Genomic DNA, 9,685 nt, shown 5'->3' with positions numbered 1-9,685 from the left:
GTAGAATGGGAACTCAACTCTATTTAAGACTCATTGGAACCAATTTTGATATCAAGCCCTTCGAATGATGAAGAGAGGGAGGAATATTTTGCTTTGCTAGAAACTAACTAGAAGGGATTTAATCTACTATCTCGTTTTGAATCTTTAAATTAGAGAGCAGAGATTATGTCCAACCAAAAACATCAACCAAAGAGCCACCTAAATTAGAACTAAAGGTACTTCCCTCGCACTTGATATATGTTTATTTAGGTAATGCTTCAACTTTGCCTGTGATTGTTTCAGTAGAGTTAATTGAAGCATATGAAGAGAAACTGATCTTAGTGTTGAAACAATTCAAGAAGTCTATCGGAGAGACCATAGCTAATATTCGTAGTATTAGTCTATCCATATGCATGCACAAGATCATGCTAGAAGATGAAAAGAAAGGGAGAATTGATGGACAACGAAGATTGAACCCCATTATGGAAGACATGGTAAAGAAATAAATCATTAAGTGGTTAGATGTGGGTATAATTTACCCCATCTCAAATAGTTCATGGGTAAGTCTGGTCCAGTATGTGTCGAAGAAAAGAGGCATTACGGTTGTGGAGAACAAAAAGAACAAGTTAATATCGACTAGAACAATTACGGGATGGAGAATTTGCATAGATTACTGAAAGTTGAACAAGGCGACTAGGAAAGACCACTTTCCTTTACCGTGCTTGGACAAATTATTGATAAATTCATGGGGCAAAACTATTATTGTTTTCTTGATGGATACTCAGGGTACAATCAGATCAGAGTAGCACCGAAGGATCAATACAAAACAACATTCACATGCCTGTATGGTACGTTCGCATTTAGATGCATGCCATTTGGTTTATGTAATGAACTTGCTACATTTTAAAGATGTATGATGGAAATTTTTATTGACATGGTGGAAAAGTTTTTGAAAGTTTTTATGGATGATTTTTCAGTGTTTGGAGACACTTACGATGATTACCTAGCTAACCTAGGCAAGGTACTAAGGCGGTGTGAAGAAACAAACCTTCTACTCAACTGGGAAAAGTGTCATTTCATGGTACGATAAGGTATTATTTTGGGGCACCAAATAACAAGACAAGGAATCGAGGTAGATAAAGAAAAGGTGGATGTTATTGAGAAACTCCCACCTCCAACATCTGTAAAGGGTGTTAGGAGCTTTTCAGGTCATGTTAGATTTTATCAAAGATTCGTCAAAGACTTCTCCAAAATTGCTAAACCTTTATGCAAATTATTGGAGAATGATACAACATTCAATTTTAATGAAGAATGTTTGACAGCTTTTAGTAATATGAAGAATCGGTTAGTTTCAACACCAATTATCGTCACACCGGATTGGGATTTGCCATTTGAGTTAATGTGTGACGTAAGTGACTTTGCGGTAGGAGCTGTGATAGGCCAGCAAAGGAACAAAGCTTTTCACCCCATCTACTATGCAAATCAGACTCTAACAAGAGCTCAAATGAGTTATACGGTAATAGGGAAATAGTTACCTGCTAATGTATTTACTTTTGACAAGTTCTGATCTTATCTTGTAGGTACCAAAGTGTTTGTCTCTACGGATCATTCGATAATTAAATATTTACTTTCGAAGAAAGATGCCAAGTCGAGGTTGATTCGATGGGTACTTCTACTCCAAGAGTTTGATCTAGAAATTCAAGATCAAAAAGGGGTAGAAAACCAAGTAGTAGATCATTTATCCAAATTAAAACCACAAGAAGGAACTTCTCCTCTTGTACCCATCCAGGAGACATTTTCGAACGAGCACATACTTGAGGTAAATCACGTCCATAACACCCCTTGGTTTGTTGATTTTGCTAACTATTTAGCATGTGGTTTGATGTTGCTTGATAAGATGTATAAACAAAAGAAAAAGTTTCTTTATGATGTGAAGTACTATTTTTGGGAAGAATGATCAAGAGATGCATGGCAAAAATGAGGTACATAAGATTTTATATCATTGTCACACAACTCTAAGTGGGGGGAACTTCGAAGGTTCATGTACTGCACTCAAAGTATTGCAACCTGGATTCTTTTGGCTAAATCTATTCAAAGATACAGATGCCTACGTCAAGAGTTGTAATCGATGCCAGAGGGTTGGAAACATCACCAACAGAAATGAGATGCCTCGTACAAACATCATTGAGGTAGAATTATTTGTTGTTTGGGGTATTAACTTTCTTGGTCCTTTCCCTCTGTCTTTCGGTCACAAGTATATATTGGTAGCAGGAGACTACGTATCTAAGTGGGTTGAGGCCAAGACATATTCGACGAATGATACCAATGTTATAATGAAGTTTTTGCAGACACATGTGGTCACAAGGTTTGGAAATTTTAGGGCTATCATCAGTGATGAGGGGTCCCATTTTGTGAACAAATAGTTGAAATGGTTGCTTGATAAACATAGAGTGAAGCACAAGGTTGCCATAGCTTACCATCCACAGACAAATGAGCAAGTTGAATTGGCAAATAAGGAGATAAGAGGTATACTCGAGAAGGTAGTTTGTCCAAACTGACGAGACTGGTCCAAAAGAATGGACAATGCTTTAGGGGCCTATAGGACAACATACAAAACACCTTTAGGGATGTTTCCCTATCGGTTGGTTTTTAGGAAAGCCTGTCATTTTCCCTTGGAGTTAGAACATAAAGCTTACTAGACTCTCCTACAGCTCAACTTGGATATCAAGCTTGCTAAAGAGAAATAGAAGAACTTAGTGAGTTCGAAGAATTTCGAATGTTCTCATAAAAATGCCAAAGTATTCAAGGAGAGATTGAAAAGATGGCATGACAAGCACATCCGAGTCCAAGAATTTGAAGCAGATCAGCAAGTCTTGTTGTTCAATTCTAGATTAAAGTTCTTTCTAGGTAAGTTAAAATCACGTTGGTCAGGTCCATTCACTATTCATCAAGTTTTCTCATATGGGGTTGTTGAACTTAACAGTAAGAGAGGTAATTTCAGAGTTAACGCTCAATGCTTGAAACATTGTTGGGGGGATAAAATTTAGTAGGATAAAACCTCGCTCATTTTATCGAATGCCTAATCTTTTTCAATTCTTCTGTTAAGTAAATGACTTAGGCTATATTTTTTGGATTAATATGTTAAAAAGAATTTTGTCTAGGAGATTAGAACTTAAGCGGGACCGCTTGTGACCCCTCCAATCTTTCCTGGGAATTGATTTTAACATAATTTTCGAAGAAAGTATTTCTTAAGTGACAAAATAAAATTTTAATTTATCGAATAAAATGGTCAATTTTATTCAAGTTTTAGTTCTGACTCAATTTTAAATTATCTTTAAGTCCGGTACTTAATTGAATTATTTACAATAATTTACTATCATTTTGTAAATATTGAAATTAGTTGTCTTTTTCGTAAATATTTTAAAACAGCTAAAATAAAGGTTTTAATTTTTATTTTATAAGATGATAACAACTAATATATAATTATATTTTATATAATATATATTAATTTTATTAACCTTGTATATGATTAGAATCATTACGTATTTTATCATTATTTTACTTAAGAGTTTTTGTTTTAATAACTAAGGTAATAGTAAATAATATATTAATATACTTAAATTATATGTTAAGTGTTATTAACTTTATATAACATTAGGATTTATAATATTTTATTATTATTTTGTTCTAAGAATTTGAGTGAAACTCCCTCATACTCACACTTTAAATACCACCTTCCCATTTACCTTTTCCTTCCATCATTCCTAGCACCTTCCACCCTCTAAACACCCTAACACTATACATCCTAAGTTGCTAGCAACAGCAACCGCTAGCCTCAACTGCACAACTAGCGACCAAAGCACCAAGCACGTCCAACATTTAGCTGCTCGCACACACTAGCCCAGCCCTCTTCAGTTCACGCACTCAGCGCCTCAAACAACCTTGTTCGCTCATCCTACCCCCTTGTGCACTGCAGTTGCTCTACTCCCTCGTGTGTTGCTGCTGATTCTTTCCCCTTAGCCTACGCCCACCCTTGCATCGCGCACACTACTTGTACGCTCCCTTGCTTCCTTTACACCACACCACTGTCAGAACTTGCTGAACCATCAAGTCACCAAATAATCACCCTCCAACCAACCCTAAACCGACACCATTAGCTTTACACTCTCTTTATTTTTTTAAGTTCATATTAATTTTTGCAAAGGTGATTAAATCATGCCTCATAAAAGAACTCATGCCTCTGTCTAAGTCGAAGAATCACAAAAAAAATTCTATTATGAAGAAGCCAAAGCAAGATACGACACCATAGTCAAAAATCAACAAATTCTCCCAGAAAAAGGTATTACATTAAAAGAAAGAAACTATACTAATTTCATGGAGAGTATTTGACAAGTTGCTGAAGCTTTTAATTGGGAAGTGTTTTGTGAGAAAAGACTGAGTGCAAATGATGAGTTTGTCCGGGAATTTTATGTAAATTTGACCTCAAGTGAATTAACAGAAGTCTCTGTCTGAGGAATCAAGGTACCAATAAACTCAAACACTATTAATGGAAAATATTGAGGTTGAAAAATTGCAAGAGATTCTAGAGGAAATTACAGTTCCATGTTCTAAATGGACTGTTCATGAGACTCACACTTGTCAAAGAGAATATTTTACACCATTAGCGAAGGAATGGTTTTATTTTACTTGGTTCAGTCTTATGCCTATCTCACATAGGACTACGATTTCAGTAGAATGAATGGTCTTGCTATACTCAATTATGATGGGAAAGACCATTGATATGAGAAAGAACATCCTAAGAGAAATTTGAAACTATGCCGCTAGACATTCTGGTCTAGCTTACTTTCCCTTGACGATAACAGTTTTGTGCTTAAAAGCTAAAATTCTTGCAAACGTAAAGATGACAGGGTATGGCTAAGGCACAATCATAGATTCGGACCTATTCTAGGTAGCAAGAAATTTTGTTCTGTAATAGCAAGCTGAATCGAGCGATGAACCTGAAGAAGAAGAAGTTCCTATAGAGATAGAACCAATGCAACCAATTGAAATTCCTAATTTGGCAGAGCCAACTGAACCAATGTCCAAACCTGACAATGCTATCCCAACACTTAGAACTCGTTCACCTCGCCTAGATCTTTGTGATGAAATATCAAAGTTGGTGGACATAATGCAACATATGCAGTGACAATAACAAGCTTATTGGAGATACTAAAAAATACAAGATGACTCAATGAGAGGCGCTTTTACAAAAATATTTCATGACCCGTTTATTTTTGTGCCTGAATTTCTAGGCTTTATATTTGAACCATGGACTCCAATGTCGAGGAGGGAATGAGGTGATTCAAGCAAAAACAATGACGATGAAGCAAAAGATGGGTCTAATTCTAAGGGATCTGTAAATAAATAAAAGGGGGGGATCTTGTCTTTACTTTATTTTATTTCTTAGGATATTTTAAGTTTTTAGGTTTAGGTTCTTTTAGGATAATTTTATTTCTCGCATAATAAAATAAGAGGTGGAAATCATTAATAAAATTGAACAATTTGTAAAATAAGAAGAGTGGAAATAGATATGTACATGTTTAGGATTGGATCTGCCTAGGAAAAGCTTGGTATTTAAGCAATCAAACATGACTCACCTCATTTTCCTAGGGTCCTACCTGGTGTACAATATTTATTCACTTCCCTATTTTCGTTCTCTCTATTGTTTTTAACAATGGGGACATTGTTCATCTTAAATAGGGGGACCAAAAATTTAAATTGTTTTTTCTTTTTCTTTTTCTTTTCAAAATACATTTTTCTTATAATTATGATTAAGTTATATTTTATTATCTTAATAATTGCTATGTTAGCTGAACTACGACATAAATGTCAATTTTAATAATGTTTTTAAATTGTACAATAAAATTTTTAATTCCTTAGGAGATCTAGGCATGCATGAAAGTTTAAGTCTCTATAATTGACTTAATAATTTCTTGAGGCGAGATTTTGAAATTTATTTAGGCAAAATTTATTTGGACCATTTAAGCCTTTCAACCTGACCTCAATGAATATTTATCCATTGAAACCCAACTTTTAGACTATATGGCCTGATTTTCTTGGATCTTTTGCAATAATTTGTCACCCCTTCTCTCATAATTATCTCTAAATTGTCTCAAACACTAGATTCAGTCTATCCAGAATATTCCCTAAAAATAAGTTTGGGGGAGTTGAGAAAAGTATCAAATGCTCAAAAATTGTAGTACATGCAATAATAATTCATGTTAAAAAAAAGTGAGAAAGAACGTATGTACTAAAAAAAGTAGAAAGAGCATGTGTTCTCAAATGCAAAATGAGTTGGTGAATTTGAATGTATTTATTTTGAAGGTCCAATGCAAGCTGAGTCTAGGGTTTTTAGCTTCAACTTATCCATCTTTTACCTACCTCTAGCCTAGTCACGTTACAACCTATTTAAAAGACCTATTGGTTCATATTTTTGTGTTGCCTACATTAGTGGAGAGAAATTGCTAAGTTCAACATATGAAGGCATAAGTTAAACTTATTGAATGCAGTTTAGTCTTAAATAAGGGAATAAAAATTAATTGGTAAGAATTTAGCATATCTTTATTGAGAAAACATTTAGTCTATTCTTGCTATCATGATAATAATTTAGAATAATTCGAACAATATGAATACTCGAGAGGTATAATTTCAAAGTTCTTGTTCTTGAGCATAATTACACTAAACTTATAATTTGGGAGAAATGCTTTCTGAAGAAAATTTTAAAAGTTTATTTCAAGCAACTTTTTTTACAATTTGTGCATTACTCAGGATGAGCAATGAACTAAGTTTGGGGGTACAGAAACACAAAAATATATACACTTTTTCAGCACCTTTTGAGCTCTAATCCAGCAATTCTATAGTATTTTTTGTCGAAATTCGTAATTTAATTATAAAATAATTAATTTGTACTGAAATTACTAAAATATTGAATTCTAATTATTTTATGATAAATTTGCACAAATTTGGTTTATTTTTTACAGTTTTGCACGAACCGTGAAAATCAGTTCGACGTCACCTTGTAATACCTCTAACCCGAATCCGTTGCCAGAATAGGGTTACAAAGCATTACCGAAGTTTACAAATCAAACGGATAGAAATTTCAAACATTTCATATCAAAACCAATCAAAATCATACATATGGTCCCTTATACGAGATTTTGAGGCCTTAAACGCGCGTTAGAAATAAGTTAGGGCTAAATCGGGAACTCAGAGAATTTTTTAGAAAACATTTAAAAATTTCAATGCTGCAGTGGTCACAAGTCCATGTGACTCATACAGCCAAAAGCCACACCCGTGTCTTAGGCCTTGTGGGCATTTGAAATGGGGACACACGGCCATGCCCCAGCCCGTCTGTGCCCGTGGAACTCACTGACTTGGGCCACACGGCCAAGCCACACGCCCGTGTGCTAGGCCGCGTACCCTTTGAAGAAACCTCACACACCCATGTGCCAGGTCGTGTGCTAGCCTGTGTAATAGCTTGACTTGCAACCGTTTGAAAGCTACAGGGGACACATGGCCATGTCACTTGGCCGTGTGTCACACACGACTGAGACACACACCCGTGTCTCTGCTCGTGTGGATGAAAATAGGCCATTTTATAAGCCATTTTTCTCACCCATAATGGCATGTATCTACAACCAAAAATGCACATATACATTAGCCTTGCATAACTTGTATGATTATTGTGACTAAATTTTTTCGATATAGCGATATACTATTACCTCACTTAATCTTATATTTTTTTATTAAAATTTGATTAATTGTTTGCATCGACAAAGAAATATGTTCAAGAGATTAATGGGTTTTAATAGGTAAGTATGTGCATTAGTTATGAATGTATTGAGTTGCCATGAAATTATTCATAACAACATGAACACAACTTTAATTAATCTAAGTTAAAGAATAAAATTGATCTAACACATTTATGTCATCTTAATTAGACTCAACTTTTTGAAATCGTGCCTTAGAACATTTTTACTTTTATTTTTCTTTAATTTTTTAGTTAATTTTTGGTTTTTACAACACCTCTTCAAATCAACGTATTTTTCGTTGACCAATTTGTTTAAAGTTGCATTTCATAAATATTTTATTTCACAGTCCCTTTAGGTACGATAACTCGACAGTACTTGTCACTTTATTACATGTTAACGATTGTGTACACTTGCACATTTTCGTCGTTCCAGTACTGCAAGTGTGATAGGTCAGTTGTTATAATTTTAGTGTTACAGTGGAACTCACAAGTATTCCAAGGATCAAACCCAAGAAAGTTTCATGCTTAAGTGATTCTAAACTTATAGCATGCAATTCGGGAGTCTACCTAACTACTCACTAGGTGTCATGTTAAAAGAAATCATAATTGAAGGAGAATTAAGATAATTAATTATCTAAAACCATAAAAAGGCTAAATTGTAAATCACACAAACTATGAAACTAACAAATTTGATAACAGACAGCGGTTAATTGATTTTTATGTTGCTAGTTAGCCTTTGAATTAGGGATCTAAATCACTAATACTCCTATATTGGTTCAATTTGACCTCTTGGTCTTAATGTTACCAAGTTAGACAAATTAGTCTGGTTTATCTCTCGACCTCATCAATCTAATCTAGGACAACCGAATTGGTGCCCGATAAGATCTCTCAGTCTCAGTTATCTAAATTTTCCCGTAGGGGTGTCAATCTTAGGTTTTGAATTCTATTCCATTTAGTCTAGATTTTACGATTTAGTCCCTAAACCCAAAAATCAACTACCCAACATTTCCATCAACCAACCACTAAGGATTTAGCTACTCATGCTTAATTCTAAACACATTAATAACAGATAATCAATCAAATATTTCATTAACTTAAAATCAAAGTAAAGCAATAAAAACCCAAGCTTTATTGGAAAAGCTTGGAGAACACAACAATAGCATCAAGTAAGATGAATAAAAACACCAAAGAAACAATTTTTAACAAGTGAAATGAAACAGAGTGGAATGAGATTAAACTATGGATTAAAGTGTGAATACAAAGAAAGTTGAAGTATTAAAAGGTCATTAACACCAAGCTACAGTAAAATTAACTAACTAACTTAACATAAAATTAGAAAAGAAAAAAGTTTGAACCCTAAAAAGATGAAGAAAACAACTAAATCCTAAGCTAAAAAGATGAAAAAGATGAATAGTTTAAAAGTCTCTCCTTTCTTTCAGCTGAAAGAAGGCTTTTTGTTTTGATTACAAACCAAAAATTGTGCCCAAAATGCCCTTCAGCGTGTGTTCTTGATTTGTGTTGGATTTGGACAAGGACTACCCCTATAGTAATTTTTATCTCCTTTTTTCAGGGGTATCGTGATACCCATGGTCCGATATCACAATATCTACGATGATATTGAAATAGGGGGCCCTTGGGAGATTGGGTATCGCAGTACCCATAGCTAGTATCACGATACCACTGTAAATGACCTTAATACTCTTCGCTTCAACATTGTCTGGGGTACCACGACTTTCATACTTCTATATCACAATACCCCCTTTTAGGTGATGTTTTTGTTCATGTTTGGGCCAATGTTGACTCCCTACAGCACTCAATCAACTGTTAGGGTCCCTATGGCGCATTTGGCATTGTCCCTTCAAGTAAAGTCGCATCCCAAGTGCCTGAAAAGAAATAACAAGTCTTGTAAGTACATGA

This window comes from Gossypium raimondii, chromosome 12, assembly GCF_025698545.1.
Source record: "Gossypium raimondii isolate GPD5lz chromosome 12, ASM2569854v1, whole genome shotgun sequence".
NCBI lineage: Eukaryota > Viridiplantae > Streptophyta > Magnoliopsida > Malvales > Malvaceae > Gossypium > Gossypium raimondii.
Note: the sequence above shows the minus strand (reverse complement) of the source record.